At 45.9% G+C, this 15,799-nt stretch overlaps 1 long non-coding RNA gene across 3 annotated transcripts in view; it reads right to left on the bottom strand.

The window, feature by feature from the left end:
- LOC112543827 (uncharacterized) overlaps nt 1–12,705 on the bottom strand; it is a 140,711-nt gene extending 128,006 nt beyond the window's left edge. The window contains exons 1-2 of one of the 3 annotated variants that reach the window (XR_012904669.2): nt 12,579–12,705; nt 4,362–4,476 (exon numbers count right to left, since the gene is read on the bottom strand). This is a non-coding gene — a long non-coding RNA (uncharacterized LOC112543827). Of the gene's footprint in view, nt 1–4,361; nt 4,477–9,303; nt 9,467–12,578 lie in introns of those variants that run through there. The other 2 variants (XR_012904670.2, XR_012904671.2) reach the window with 2 other exon arrangements.
- Between the last annotated feature and the right edge of the window lie 3,094 nt (nt 12,706–15,799).

Raw genomic sequence — 15,799 nt, 5'->3', positions numbered from 1 at the left:
AACTAGCTATGCAACCACTTATTTCACTTTCTGTGTCCTGAACCTAAATTTCAAAGAATCTGCTATCTGTTGTAATTTTGTAAAGCAAAGCTGATGCAGTATGTTAATGCTTCCACCAACGTGCAGAAATGGTGGGAAAGCAGCATCGCTTGCCCCATAACATCAGCCGTGAAGAAAGCAATGCCATCCACAGCCTCAGAAACAACTCTGACATTATAATCAAAAAGGCTGATAAAGGAGGTGCTGTTTTCATCATGTATAGGTCAGTCTAACAAAAGGAGGTTGCCAGACAACTCTCCAACACCACATTCTATAGGCCACTATCCTCTGGTCCCACTGAGGAGTACACAAAGAAACTACACCATCTGCTCACGACACTCCTTACAAAAGCACAGGAACAAATCTACAGACACACACCCCTAGAGCCCCAACCAGGGTTATTCTATCTACTACCCAAGATCCATAAACCTGGAAATCCTGGACACCCCCATCATCTCAGGCATTGGCACTCTCACTGCAGGACTGTCTGGATATGTAGACTCTCTATGCAAATCCTACGCCACAAGCACTCCCAGCTATCTTCGAGACTCCACTGACTTCCTGAGAAAACTACAACGCATTGGTGATCTTCTAGAAAACACCTTCTTAGCCAATATGGATGTAGAGGCTCTCTACATCAACATCCCACATAAAGATGGAATACAAGCTGTGACGTAGTGGGGGTACCTGGCTGGTTTCTATGCTGCTGGCTCTGGGGTAACCCCCACTTGCTGCCGTGGGTACCACGACCCAGCAAAACAGGATGAGTCACTATGCAAACCAGTATGGCCAGACACCCCCCATGGAGAGGAACAAAGGAAGGTGGAATGCTGCCCTGGCTGGGGGGCAGGGCTGGAAGAGAGTTAGTTGGTTGCTGGCTGGGGGCATGGAGGAGACAGCCTAGGGAAAGGGGCTGGAGTTTAGGGGCCCAGTCTCCCCCATCTCAAGGGGGCCTGAGGCATCCTAGCCCAGCTCTGGGACCAGATTACATCTGTGCTGTGCTGTATCCTGGAGAGGCAATAAACTTCCTCTATTCCACCGGCTGGTGCAGTCTGTTTGTGCCATTTCGGGGTGCAGGAGACGGGGGACCCCCAACGCGCCGTCACACAAGCTTTCAGGAACAGTATCCCTGATGATGCCACGGCACAACTGGTGGCCGAGCTCTGTGACTTTATCCTCTAAGTTACAATCACATTTGCTCCAACCCCTCAGACAGAGACAAACACCTACAAGATCTTCTCCAAGCATTCTTAAAACTACAATACCCACCCCAGGAAGTGAGGAAATAGATTTACAGAGCCAGACATGTACCCAGTTGCCTCCTGCTACAAGACAGGCCCAATAAAGAAAATAACAAAACACCATTGGCCATCACCTAGAGTCTCCAGCTAAAACGTCTCCAAGGCATCATCAGTCATCTACAACCCATCCTGGACAATAATCCCTCACTCTCACAGACCTCTCTCAGACAGCCCACCAACCTGAAGCAAATTCTCACCAGCAACTATATACCACACCACAGTAACTCTCACTCAGGAACCAATCGCTGCAACAAACCTCGGTGCCAACTCTGCCCATATATCTACACCAATGACACCATCACAGGAGCTAACCACATTAACCACACCATCATGGGCTCATTCACCTGCACAGCTACCAAAGTAATATATGTCATCGTGTGCCAGTAATGCCTCTCTGCCATATACATTGGCCAAAGTAGATAGTCCTTACATTAAAGAATAAACGGACACAAATCAGATATCAGGAATGGTAACATACAAAAACCTGTAGGAGAACACTTCAATCTTCCTGGACACACAGTAGCAGATTTAAAAATAGCCATCCTGCAAAGAGACTTCAAAGAGAAACTGCACAGCTACAATTTATTTGCAAATTTGACACTATCAATTTAGGATTAAACAAAGACTGTGAATGGCTAGCCAATTACAAAAGCAGTTCTCCTCTCTTGGTGTTCACACCTCCACATCAGCTGCTGAAGCGGGCCACATCCCTGACTGAACTGACCTCATTATCTCTGGCCCTCCTCGATTGGTACTCTTTTCTTTTCATGTGTCTGTGTATATATATATACACACACACACACACACACACACACACACACACACACACACACACACACACACACATACACATACACACACATCTACCTCTAGAATTTCCACTACATGCATCTGACAAAGTGGGTCTTTGCCCACGAAAGCTCATGCTTCAATAAATCTGTTAGTCTATAAGGTGCCACAGGACTTCTTGTTGTTTATGCAGATTCAGACTAACACAGCTACCCCTCTGTTATATGTTAGGCAAGTGATTCATCTTGTGCATTTTCATAAGCACTTTCCTTTTGCTCTTTAATATTTTCTGTCCTGTACACAAACTTGCACCAATGAATGAAACCACATTTTTTTGAAAGACTGTGTGAAAGACTGTGTTTACTCTATTTTGGAGTAAACTGATTTAACTGAAGTTAGTTTGCTACTGTCTTTAGCTTAAACAAAAAAAGGGCCTGGTCATCTATTTTGAAGCCAATTTAAGTGACTAAACTAAACTTGATATAAGCCTGTTGCAAACAGGTTTAAAGGGCCCATTTAAGTTGATTTAAAAGAGAGATTTTAGTTAAATGATACAATTTCAGTGTATGAAAGGCCACAGAATTAAAATGCATGGCTAATTCTCTGTATAAAGGAAAAAAACATATCAAATTTAAACATAGCTAACACTTCAGCATTTTGCCAAGATCCGAACTATCCAAAGGAATGCTTACTTTTTTTAAGCAAACGCAGCTATTAAAAAACTTAGGCTATGTCTGCACTGGCGCAATCTTGCACCAGAAGTATGCAAATGAGGCTAAGTGTGGAATATCGCCGAGCCTCATTTGCATATCTAATGAGCCGCCATTTTTGCAGAAGAGGCTCTTGCGCCAGAAGGAGCGTCTACACTGCCCCTTCTTGCTCAAGAAAACCCCTCTTGCACAATGCCGTTATTCCTGAAAATAATCAGTGTAACGGCATTGCGCAAGAGGGGTTTTCTTGCGCAAGAACGGGCAGTGTAGACAGCTCCTTCTGGTGCAAGAGCCTCTTCCACAAAAATGGCGGCTCATTAGATATGCAAATGAGGCTCGGCAATATTCCCCGCTTAGCCTCATTTGCATACTTCTGGTGCAAGATTGCGCCAGTGTAGACATAGCCTTATTGTGAACGCACAGCTGCACAAGCCACAGCATGATACAAATGTGATTATACTAAAAATAGGCTTAGGCAACTAATACTACAATTAAAGCATGAAGTAGGGTCTCTTAGCTATTTTTCAGGAAGATGAGTATTCTGAATCTACAGAAGATTCCTTGAAAAGGGACATCATTTTTTTTAATGAAGTGGGAAGCAGAAAAAAGAAAAACTGGTTAATATGCGGCATAATTAACCCTTTGTTTGCTCTTATGCACAATCCAAATGTGTGTCTAAGGACCTACTCCCCCTAAAACCTGCTGACCCACTCAACTATCAGATCCCTCTTCTTTCAAAGAGAGTTGCCTCTCATGCACATTTTCCAGTGATCCCGTCTACAATAGTCTACGTGATGAATTTGAAACAAAATTACAAGATACTATTTCATTTTGTAAACTGTTTCCTGATCCTGTTTGCAGGCCTGAGGACTCTGTAAAATGCATTAATTCGGAGTCTGCAGAGTGACAGCCTATAGCAAGACAAGTACGATTGTGCCTGTTTTAGTTATTCCGAGTTCTAAGAAATAAAGTAGCATTGTGTTGCAGCATTTCATAAAGAGTTATGTTGTGATCTAATTTTTGTGTTTATGGCATGAACACAGACCTTGGGGCTGGAGGGCCCCACCAGCTACTAATGTAGCTCCACCTCTGGTAGCAATGGCAGGAGCAGTTGTGCATGTTAGACAATGTCATGCCTACTACTGTAGCAGCTAGACCTGTTCTCAGCAGGTTTAGATGCCACAGTGGTAAAACATACCATAGGCCACCCTCCATTAGTATTCTAGCACGTCCCCTGGAGGAACTACACTGGGTGGTAATTCAATATTGATAGTTTTTGGTGGGAGCGGGGGGTAGAAGGAAGGAAGCTAGTGTAAACACAGTTAAGTAGAAGTGATTGCAAAATAGTTCTATAGAAAATTCTGATTTGTCATCAAAAACCGTTTTTTAAAGGAAGCAGATGCTATCCATGCGGTTTTGTATGACTAAAAAAAAGCCACAAAAAGACACAGACAACATTTGACAAGTTATATGTTTAAGCCTCAATTTCCTGTTTATACCCAAGCCTTTTTGTTTTCCTTACCTCTTTGGTTGCAATGGTTCTGATACCATGCAAAAAGCTTTGGATGCTTCTTTTGATACAGCTTTAAGCAGCAAAGCCTTCAGGGATATATTAGAATTCCTTCAAATAAGTAGACCTATTGGATAGAAAATAAATGGATTCAGGGACTCTGAGTACTCTAATAGAGCTGCAGGCAAGGTTGTGATGAAGTGTTGTAGCAATATAGTACCACTACTGCCGTTTGCCATGGGAAACAGAAAGTAGGTTCTTATTTCATAACTTTCCTTTCAGTCTGTTCTGATGTGGGATTATGGTTAAATGTGACCTAGATCAATGAAAAATTCAGGACCACTGAACCATTAAGTCAAGAAGGGCCAGCTGCTACAAAAAAATCTAGCATCCCTTTCTCCAATACATTGGAACAAGCTATGGGTGTCATAAGAGTACAGAGCCTAGATAGGCTGATCTACAGGATGGACCTTTTCAGCACCTATTCTGCTGACTTAGAGATAAAGTGTTCTCCCTGTCACTGACAAACAGATCTGAAAACAAGGGATCCTAATTCAAGGAGCATACTTGGAATAAGTAACTACAACAAAATAAAATTACTAACTCCAACAGCCAACAATACTCCTGGATACTTTTTCCACCTTGGCCCTAATACCATGCACAATACACTGACCATGATGCCCATCAGATCCTTCCTCTGCAAAACAATTAGATGCAACATAAGAATGGTCATACCAGGTGTGACAAGGTGGGGAATTTTTTTTAAATGATTTATATTAATACTGTGCATATTTAATCAGGTGCTGAGAGAGGTGTTTATTGTTGCAGAGGATCAGGCCCAGGTCCACGAACAACGGGGGGCAAAGGGGAAAATTGCCCCGTGGCCAGAAATGTAAAAGGACCCAGAGCTCATAGACAATGCCACTGCAGCAGTGACAGTGCCTAGATCCCCGGGTCCTTTAAATCACTAATGGTGTGTCACAGCAGCATGTTCTGAGTGACTCTGAGTGCTGGCTTGAGGGGCACATTGCAGTCTGGGCAGCGCTAAGAGCTGGCTGCCCCGATCCCACACCCTGCCCAGGGGCCCAGCAAGGCTAGCAGCTCCCCTTATCAGGTGTGACCTGGCCTAGCCAGGTGGACTACACACAATGCTCTGGACACAGTGGACCTTTAACAACTGATGACCAGGAGGCCTATCTTGGAAGCCAGCCAGTCTCATCCAGTGCGAGAATCACAGAAGTGAAAGAGACCTTGAGAGGTCATCAAGTCCAGTGCCCTGCCCCCACAGCAGGACCAAGCACTGTCTAGATCATCCCTGATAGGTATCTGTCTGACCTGCTCTTAAATATCTCCAGTGATGGAGATTCTACAACCTCCCTGGGCACTCTTGCTTCAGAACAAAGAGAGAGGGCCCAGGTAATATGAAAATCAGGTAGTTCTGTCAGTGGGAGAACAAAGGGATGACAAGAGAGGACCCAGGTGATCTGATTGTCTGGGACAGAAGATAAAGAACATAAGAACAAATATACTGCGTCAGACCAAAGGTCCATCTAGCCCAGTATCCTGTCTTCTGACAGTGGCCAGTACCAGGTGCCCCAGAGGGAATAAACAGAACAGGTAATCATCAAGCAGGCCTGCCAACTGGAGTGGAGGGGGGGGGGGGGGGAGACAAAGGGGCAACTCTCCCAGGGCCCAGCAATTCAAAGAGTCCTTTTTTGAACCCTGTTTTAGTCATGGCCTTCAAAACACCCTGTGGCAAAGAGTTCCACAGGTTGACTGTGCATTGTATGAAGTAATACTTCATTTTGTATGTTTTAAATCTACTGCTTATTAATTTCAGAATGTGACTCCTGATTCATATTATGAGGAGTAAACAGCACATCCTCATCTCCTTTCTCTATATAAGACATGATTTTATAGGCCTCAGGCATGTCCCCCCATGACAATCTCTTTTCTTTTTCAAGCTATAAAGTCCCAGTCTTATTAATCTCTCCTCATACGGAAGCCACATGGGCGGGCAGGCAGGCAGTGCAGCTGGTCCTGGGGAAGGCAGGCCCCCAGGCCCATCTACAGCCCTTCCCCCTCCACTCAGGCCCTGCTCTCACCACAGAGAGGCAAGGAGGAGGAGCAGTGCACCAAGCATGCACATGTCCCACCACCACGACAGGGAAGGGAAGAGCATGTGTGTGCCCCAGCATCCCCAGAGAAGTAGGGAGGGAAGAGGCTGCACAGCCTGAGCCTCCCCAACTCCCAGAAGCAGTAGGGAGGGAGGTGGCCATGTGGCTCCAGCCTCCCTGGCTCTGGGAGAAGTGGGGAGACAGGCGGCCATGGCCTGAGTCAGCCCATACCTCCCCAGCCCCAGGAGCAGCAGGAAGGGAGGTGGCCACATGGTTCCAGCCTCCCCTGCCCCCAGAGCACCGGAGAGGGAAATGTCAGCATGGGCAAACCTGCCTCAGAGCACGGGGAGAGGGTGCTCTGGGGCAGCAACACTCCGCCCCCAATACACCTACAGCAGGCGTTCTGCAGGTGGGGCCAGGCTGGCAGTTTGGGAAGGCAGACCCTTCCCCCACCTAAGCCACACGACACCCATGAGAAGCTGTTCCATATGCCTTAATTATTTTTGTTGTCCTTTTCTGAACCTTTTCCAGTTCCAATATATCTTTCTTGGATGACCAAAACTGTATACAGTATTCAAGGGGGCATACCATGGATTTAAATGGTTACATTATGACATTTTGTCTCATTTTATATCCCAGTCCTAATGGTTCCTAAATGTTCTGTTAGCTTTCTGCCTGCTGCTGTAAACTGAGCAGGTGTTTTCAGAGAGTTAGTCATGATGACTCCAAGATTTCTTTTTTGAATGGTAATAGATGATTTAGACCTCATCATTTTGTAGTTACAGGTGGGAATATTTTTTCCAATGTGCATCACTTTGCATTTATAAATACTGAATTTCATCTGCCATTTTGTTGCCCAGTTACCCATTTTTGTGAAATCCCTATGTAACTCTCTACAGTTTGCTCCAGTGTAACAAGGTTCAGTAATTTTTGCATCATCTGCAAATTTTGATGTCTCACTATTTACCCCTCTCCACAGGCCCATCTTCAGGGAGGGATAAGAAAGGGTGTGAACACCTCCCATAGTCTCCCAAGTAAGCATGCTCTGGCCAGCCGGGGGAAGGCAGGAGTGGTGCATTGCCCAAGCCTCCCTCCTCCATACTCCCTCCTCCGGCTGGGGGGAAGGCTGGGGCTGATTCCCTGTCCCCTCCTCACCCAGGAGCAAGGCACAGCCCTGCTCCTGGCCTCACTCCTGTCGGTGGGGGGTGGGAGGGAAATCAGCCCCCCAGCCATCCCATCACCGCTGGAGCATGGCGGAGGGAGGCTCAGCAATGCACCACTCCTGCCTTTCCCCAGCCGGTCAGAGCATACTTATTTGGGGGACCATAACGTGGTCCATTCGCACCCTTGCAGTCCACATTTACCACACGAAAAAAGCATCCCTCCCCACAGAAATTCCTGTGTACGGGCTGTTTCAGGTCATTCATTAATATGATGAACAGCACTGGTCCCTGTGCAGATCCTTGGGTGACCCCACTATTTACCATTCCATTGTGAAAACTGGAAACAAACGGTATGACTAAATGGGCAATCTTTTAACTATTTACTGATCCATGCCAGGACCTTCCCTCTTATTCCATGTCTGCTTACTTTGCTTAAAAGCTTTTGGTGAGGGACATGTCAAAGACTTTCTGGAAGTCAAAGTACACCGTATCTGTTGAATAACACTTGTCCACAACTTTGTTGACCCCCTCAAAGAATTCTAAGAGATTAGTGAGTCATAATTTCCCTTTACAACAGCTGTGTTGACTCTTTCCCAACCATATCATATTCATCTGTGTGGCTGATAAATCTGTTCTTTACTATGGTTTCAAATAATTTACCTGGAACTGAAGTCTTTCAGCACAAGATGATAGCAAATGCCCTGCCAGCTGTCCCATCTCTTTTAAAGTGAAGGGGTATCATTCCGATTACCTCTGGTGATCACGGCTATAACATGGACTCAGCCAAGATCACAGGACTTTATAATGTAATGCTGCTTGCTGGGGGTTGCTGGTGTAACAGCCTCCCTTTGCTAAGGACAAACATAAGAAGCTATTAGGCTCCATTTGGAATAAGATTGCTGAAACAATAAAAGCCATTGCCTCCTAAGACATAAGGCCACACACAAGGCTGGTCAGGCCCCACACTACAGAAGTGTAAGGGGGAGGAGTGAAGGGGAGACTGAATGCTAATGCAGTCAGCTGGGTATTGTTTTTGATGGAAGTAAATGTTCTGCCAGCGGTCCTATATCGTTTTAAATGAACTGGTACCATTGTTTTTGAGTGAAAGTAAATGAAATCAGACACACCTCAGAAGTAGACAGAGAAGGAAGCAGAAACCCAAGGAGATCAGGAAAAAACTCTTGGTAGTGTAGTGTAACCCTTGAAAGCCAATAGCTTTTCGGGTAAAGTAGGGGTAGAAAAAAGAGGCTTGGACTATTAAGCAAGGAAACTGTCTCCAGTGTGATTCCTACCAGAGACTGTGTACACTCTCTGTGAATAAACAGAATTTCATCAAAAATACCTAGTTCCGCCACTCTTCTCTTCTAACAACCACCCACAAGCCCCCAAATACTAGCAAACCACTCAGGTCAAAAGGGTTAATGATAGGTTTGAATTTAGGGATCATCTGCAGTTTGTGCACCTTGTAAGGACGGATTTGGTTAAATCGATGCAAACCCTTGTGAGGATGCAGCAGTTGTAGCAGCCACAAAGCATTGCAGAGTATTGAATATATGCTAAGTATTGAAGCCAAGCTACCCAATAGCGATCAACCCCTTCATGGTGAGAGAGCTGCACTCTGCCCCCGGCCCATATTGTGCCAATTTAATGAAATCGGTTTTTCTACGGGTTTACCTACAACGATCCACTCCTGTGTGGAGACAGGCTGCACAGGAAGCCACATGGCCTGGGGTTAACAATTAACAGGGCTCCCGGGAGTCTGCGTGCGCTCTAATGCCAGGATTCACACAGCTGCGCTTCGGAGCCGTGCACGTCACCGCCACCGCCCCTCCCGGGAGACGCAGTGTAAACACCCCCCCCCCCCCCAGTCGGTCTCACGGCTGCACGGGTTGGGGGGGGGGGAAGAGGGGACGGACACACCCACACCCCGCGGGCTGCCCTGCCCACTGCAAGCTGCAGCCGTAAACAGCCCCGGCTCGGCTCCCTCCCCCGCCCCTGTGTGGGAAGAGCAGGGGGGGGGGCAGCTCCGCAGCGACCCCCCCCCCGGGGTGCGCCCAGGGCTGAGCCCTCCCCCACGCATGGGTGCGGGGCTCGCTAGGAGCCGCTGCTGCGGCGGGGGCTGAGCCGGAGGAGAGGCCGCGAGGGGGCGGGAGCTGAGCAGCGCGGGAGAGGGTAGGGGGGGGACGAGCAGCCGAGGGCATCTGAGGTGAAGCGGGGAGGAGCCCGGCCGCGGCAGGGTGGGCGGGAGCGGAGGCGGCGAGGCTGGGCCGCCGGGCGGGGGAAGGGGGCGGGGTGAACGAGGCTGTCGAGCGGGCGGGGGGCGCGGGGGGTGCCCCCCAGGGGGGCGGGCGAGCGAGCGAGCCCCGGCTGTTTACCCAGGCGGGGGAGACTGGAGACGGGGGAGGCGAGGCAGGGAACACGCTGTGCAGCAAAACAGCCCCGGGAAGGGCTGCGGGACTGACTCATAGGGGTGGGGAGCTCCCCGGGGAGGGGGCCGCCTCCTCGCCCCCCCCCTTGCCCCCAGCACGCATGGCAATGGCTGATCTGCAGGCATATGAGCCAGCCTGCCCCACGGCTTGAGCAGGTGCTTTTACAGCCACCAAAGGAGGGTGGCATGCCCCGACCCCCATAGTCCCTGCCAAGCACGAGCAGCCTCCCCCTTTGCCCTGTACCTCAGCATGCCCAGCCCTGTGCCCTCCCCCTTACCCGGCACAACACCAGGGCACTCCCCCCCCCCCCCCAAGAGAGGGTTAAAGCGGATTCCGCTGGGGCTCTGCAAGGCGCGCCCCACAAGAAGCGCAGGGAACAAAGGGATACACTATTTGCATGGAATGACATTAACAGGGATGGTGGCCCGGGGCCAAAAGGCAGCCAGCAACCTTTGCTGTCAGAAACCCCAGCAATTGGTTCCCCTCCCCCGCCCTGCACTGTCTGTCTCTGAGGTGTAGGTGCTAATTTCAGTGCAGCTCACGTGGGCTTAGGCGCCCTGAGCTCCGTGCACGAGCTGGGGGCGGGCTCACCAGCCCCCAATCTAGGGCAGTTTGTTCAACTGCAGTAAAGGGAGCTCGATGTTCCAGCAGCGAAGGGATTTCTGAGAACTGGGACTGTGTCCTCAGATGAACTCCACTCCTCCATCTCCTCCTCCCTTCTGCTGCCTGCGGAACAGCGTTAAAAGGGCAATGCCTGAGCAGCCTGGCTGCGATACACGTACATCTGCAGCCTGCAGTGCAGTTTATTATTGCTCCCCCCACCAAGCGTCCCTCTGCAGTGAATGGGGCTGGTTTGAATTTATGCAAGGCGTGAGGGTGGGTGACGCTATAAACTTTGCAAAGACTGCATGTGTGGCCTTTTCTCTAGATAAGTTGAGCAGTCTGGGTACTGCCTGAATTGTGGTGCATTCAGGAGCCATGACCTTTCACCATACATTTACATTGTAATGTATAGGTTTTGCAGTTCTGTAGTATTTTTGTAACAGTAAGGAGCTTTAACAGTAGCCTCACTAGAACTTGAGCTAGTCAGCCTAGTCCAATCTGAATTATGATTTAGTCTACATATCAGACCTTTTGTCCATTGCAGTGACATCAGCCCCAATGCCCTCTTTATTTCTGTCTCCCTGCTTTCTTCCTTGCTGTCCCCTATGCTTAGAATATTCTCCCAATCTTTCCACAACAAGCCTCACTCTCAGCTTATTCGTATCCCTCAAGGCATTTCTTTAACCCCTCAAAACCCAGTCAGAAAAAAAAAGAATAGAAAACCCTATACTAGCCTCTTCCCCTGATCACCAGTCCTAAGGTATGTCAAGCCAGTGTGTTAGAAAAATATATCAGCTGCCACAATAATCAATTAGCCAACTAGTGTAGACAAGAGAAAAAAGTCATGTGTAAAAGGTGAAAGGAAAATTAGCTTATCGTAGTTAACCCCAGAAATGGAAGGTCATCTAGGGTTTAAGACAAGGAACTCACAACTTTGTCTACATGAGAGTTTAAAGAAATGTTAGTTGTAACTGGGGGGGGGGGGGGCGCTGGACCAATCCCAGTGGCTGCATGGTACAATATCTGTTGTCATTTCTGATACAGGGAGCATGAAGTACAGGTCCATAGCCTTCTTGATGTCCATTGAACAGCCTAGTGAAACTGCTGTAATTTAGCAATGTAAAGCCACTTTGCCCTCCCTTCCTCAGATAGGTATTGCACAGAACCTCAGCTTTTGTTTAAGGATGTTCTATTTTCCTAGTTTAGGCATGACTGCAGCATAGATAAAACATTAAGACACTACTGTGGCTTATCTTATTTGTCTTTCAGGCTATACCTACTTTAGGGAATATTTTCCAGAAAAATCTCATCCATGGGAAACCTAGCATAGAAATACTTGAATGGCTTCTCATTTTTCCCCAATGGTCTCCAGTATTCTAACCATCATGTATGTTTAACTAACAGTGATAAAAACTAGTCTGTGGAGCTGTGTCCACAGTAAGATTCACACTAATATAGACAGAGCCTTTCATTGTAGGCTTCTCAAGTCAGGGAATATTTGTGTGTGTTATACAGTGCTAAACAGATTAGGACTTTAAAAAAAAATTCAGACTCAAATGTAGTAAGCCACTACATAGATACAAGTCATCTCCTTCAATGCACATGATTTGCTAACTTACACTAGCTTAATCCATTTCATGCCCATTCCTCTTCCATACTAGTTTGTAAAGTTTTGAAACATTCCAAAACCCTTGCATAGTTCCTGAATAGATAAACCTGTGAGGGTCAAAGGAGATAAATGTGCACATCACATGATCATTTCACTCACATACTCTGAAACCATGAAAGGAAAATTGTTAACTTTCCTACTTTACATTAGTCTGAATCCAGCTATGCAGTGTTTGCTACTTCCCTTTTGCCCCATCCCCACAATAGTCTCCCTAATAAAGCATTAGAGTATGGATCACTTGTCCTGACCTGAATCCTGATCCATTTCTTTATCCATTCTTCCAGGGGTCACCATTTTCATCTTATACACTCCCGCACAGCAGACAGCTACTATTACTGTGCACTTCCTCTTGGCCAGAAAGAGAAGGAACATCCCCAACACTGCACTACTAATGACCTCAACCCTAACATGAGTAGAGTTTGCTTCTCATGAAGAAAGAGTAATTTAGCACAGCTGGTGGCCTGTGTGTGGCTGGTTTACAATGAGAACACCTGTCCATTACACACTGATTCAAGGCCATAAACATCTATTTGGATTTGAACTTTGATCCTTAACAAGCAAATGCCATTTTCCCATTAAAGCACTCAAGTTTACAGAAGTTTTGTTAAATGGGATATTAAGTTGTATCCCTGCAAACTAAAATAGTCATTCATGGTCACTAAAATATTAATGCATTTTAAATATTGATTAAATATAATCAAATAGGTCAGATTGTGTGAAGGTTTTGTAAAACACATCTCAGATTTGTTTGTCTGGATGAAAACTGCTATATAGATACAAAATATTAATATACTTACATTGAAGTCATGGCCCATATCCTTGATTTCCTGGAAAGAACAAGTTACAGCAGTGCTAATATGCAATGTGCAAATTATACTACTTGGAAAGACATGGCAGTAATGATTACCCAGTTCCAGAAGTATCAATATGTTCTTCCAGGAATCAGTAAGCCTTTTTGAGTTTGAACTCATACTTTTGCCTTCATGATGAAGATGTGCAGTTTAGAGGCATATGGGGAGTTATTAGAAAGCTCTATGTACTCCACGGCCTCTAACTTTACCACAGAATCTTCCTTTGCCTTAGAACCAAGTGCCAATAGTTTAGCTTTAAAAATTATATTTGTAAGAAACATGAACTCACCAAGCAAGCTCCCCTCTTGAAGTTGGCTCTCCTCCACCCATGGCCCTAACAACAATCACTATATCCTTCAGCAGTCTGCTTCATCTTGTGACTCTGCCCTTCCTCCATTTTAGTTCTACTCCTTCCAGGTGAACAAGCATCCAAATGAATCATAGTTTCCATCCTTCCATTCAGTCTTTGAAGTCTTTTTCAGTACCTCAGTTTCCCATTGATAAAATGGGGATAAAAACTTCCCTGTCTCATATGGTTATGTCCACAAGTAAACATTTTGGAGACAAAACTCAGGTACTACACTGAAAGGATGTGTGAAAAAGCCTCTCCCCATAAGCACATGCCCTCATGGCTAGGCATGGTAGTAGTTTACCGCCTTTGGTGTCCTCCGAATTTGCAGTGATTTAGCCCTCTAGTTGGGTCACTTAGTCCTGCTCCTTTCAGGGAAACCAGAATCCAACATACCAATGGCCTGACATTATCACACCAGAGGTTCAATCCAACTTCAGGATTTTGGGCCTGCCAGCCCTTGGCACCAGGGTCTTCACATTCCCGCCCTAGATGGTCCAGGAGAGGAACCCAGAGCCATCCTTTTCTCCAGGCTGCAATCAAGAGACTCTACATGAAGCAAATGGGGTTTATATGTCCAGAACTTCTGCTGGATTCCCAAGCTGCTTCCTCTCATGGTTAGGAGCTAAGCATTTCTCACAGCCTCTTCTCCAGCTGGCTCATCTGCAAGTTCCTGCAGAGAGGGGGAGGTCCAAATTAATTTAGGAACAAAAGTAACATGCTATACTAGGTCTACTTGCCCCAAGGCAGCTCTGACATTTAGGTGTGTCTAATTAGATGCTAGCCTTCACTGGTCCTTCCTTTCATGAAGTCACTAGTTAGGCTCTAGCCCTAGCCAGGCTTTCCCTAATAGGGCTTCATTAAATTATATATTTCTTCCCACATTCAACCATCACTAAGTTAGGGTTTTCTTCTTTTATCTGCTCCCTCCATGTTTGACACCTTTCACAGGTTTAACAGGGTGGGGGCGGATGGAGCTCGCGGACTCTCAACCCTTTTTGGTCAGTGTGGTGGTCTTGGTAACATGGTAACATAAGTATTTTGGTAGATATTTCAAAGACTACTTCTTTGTACCCATATTTCCCTCTGATATTTACCACAAGATGGACTACAAAAGTTATCTAACTACAAATATAAATAAATGGTCCTTGTTCAGGAAATAATACTTTCTAGTCTGACAGCACAAGTTAGTTAGCCTTCAGGGTATGCTGAAAGGACTGTTTCCTCAGGGTTTTACTTGAAGTGATTTGGAGAAGGAGGATATGTGCATTGTAAAGGAGCACACAGGATTTTCTATAATTTAAATTAGTTTTTGGGAGGAGTGAAAAATGGTTCTATTTGCTCACTGTGTTTTGTATTAACAACAAAGTCTATTTCACAGGTGCTTTCAAATGGTAAACACGTTTAATACATTAAAAGTAAACATTCTCAATAATAGTAGTAAAGCAGATGATATTTCAAACATTAACTATATGGCAATAAGTATGACAATAATATGGAGAAGACAAGCATTATCTCTACACTGTGTCCCATAATGTGCAGATGGCCCTGGTTTTGTTCGGTCACCAGCAGTTCATCAAGTTGTGTAGATACAAAAAAAAAAAAAGCAGTCAAACATTAAGGTGAGGTAAGTAGTGTAAAATCGTAAGAGAGATGGATGGATAGTTAGAAACTAGACAAGGATTGGACAGGTTCTCAATGTCAACAAAAGGTTTATTCGTACCTGTGTATCAAATTGGCACCATCACCTCCATGAAGAGAATGCAGGACAATGTAGCACTTTAAAGACTAATAAGATGGTCAACCATCTTGTTAGTCTTTAAAGTGCTACATTGTCCTGCATTTTGCTTCAGCTACCCCAGACAAACACGGCTACATTTCTATCACTATTCTCCATGAAGAGGAAATTGTTAATAAATCCCACTCAAGGGAATATTAGCTCACCACTAATTTTCACAAACCCTACTGGGCATTGATCTCTGCAACAAGTCGAACTTGCCACCACCTTGCTAAACCTTTACATCAAAAGGTCATATGTGGTTAAAAGTCAAATCCACCTATGGTAGCAAATTAATTCACAGATCTTGTTTAGATACTATCCGCCCAGGGTGAAACGACTGGCTCCAGCATGGCTGATTTTCTGTTCAAAGATGGAAAATTGCTCAGCGCACTCAGTTTAATGAGACTCCTCAGGCTACAATTTTGATGAACCAGTCTAAAAAATATGTGTATAAATATGTACAGTCGCTACTTGTCAAATAACTTTTCC

This window comes from Pelodiscus sinensis, chromosome 6, assembly GCF_052426305.1.
Source record: "Pelodiscus sinensis isolate ZL-2025 chromosome 6, ASM5242630v1, whole genome shotgun sequence".
Lineage (NCBI taxonomy): Eukaryota > Metazoa > Chordata > Testudines > Trionychidae > Pelodiscus > Pelodiscus sinensis.
This window is presented reverse-complemented; position numbering and strand designations above follow the sequence as displayed.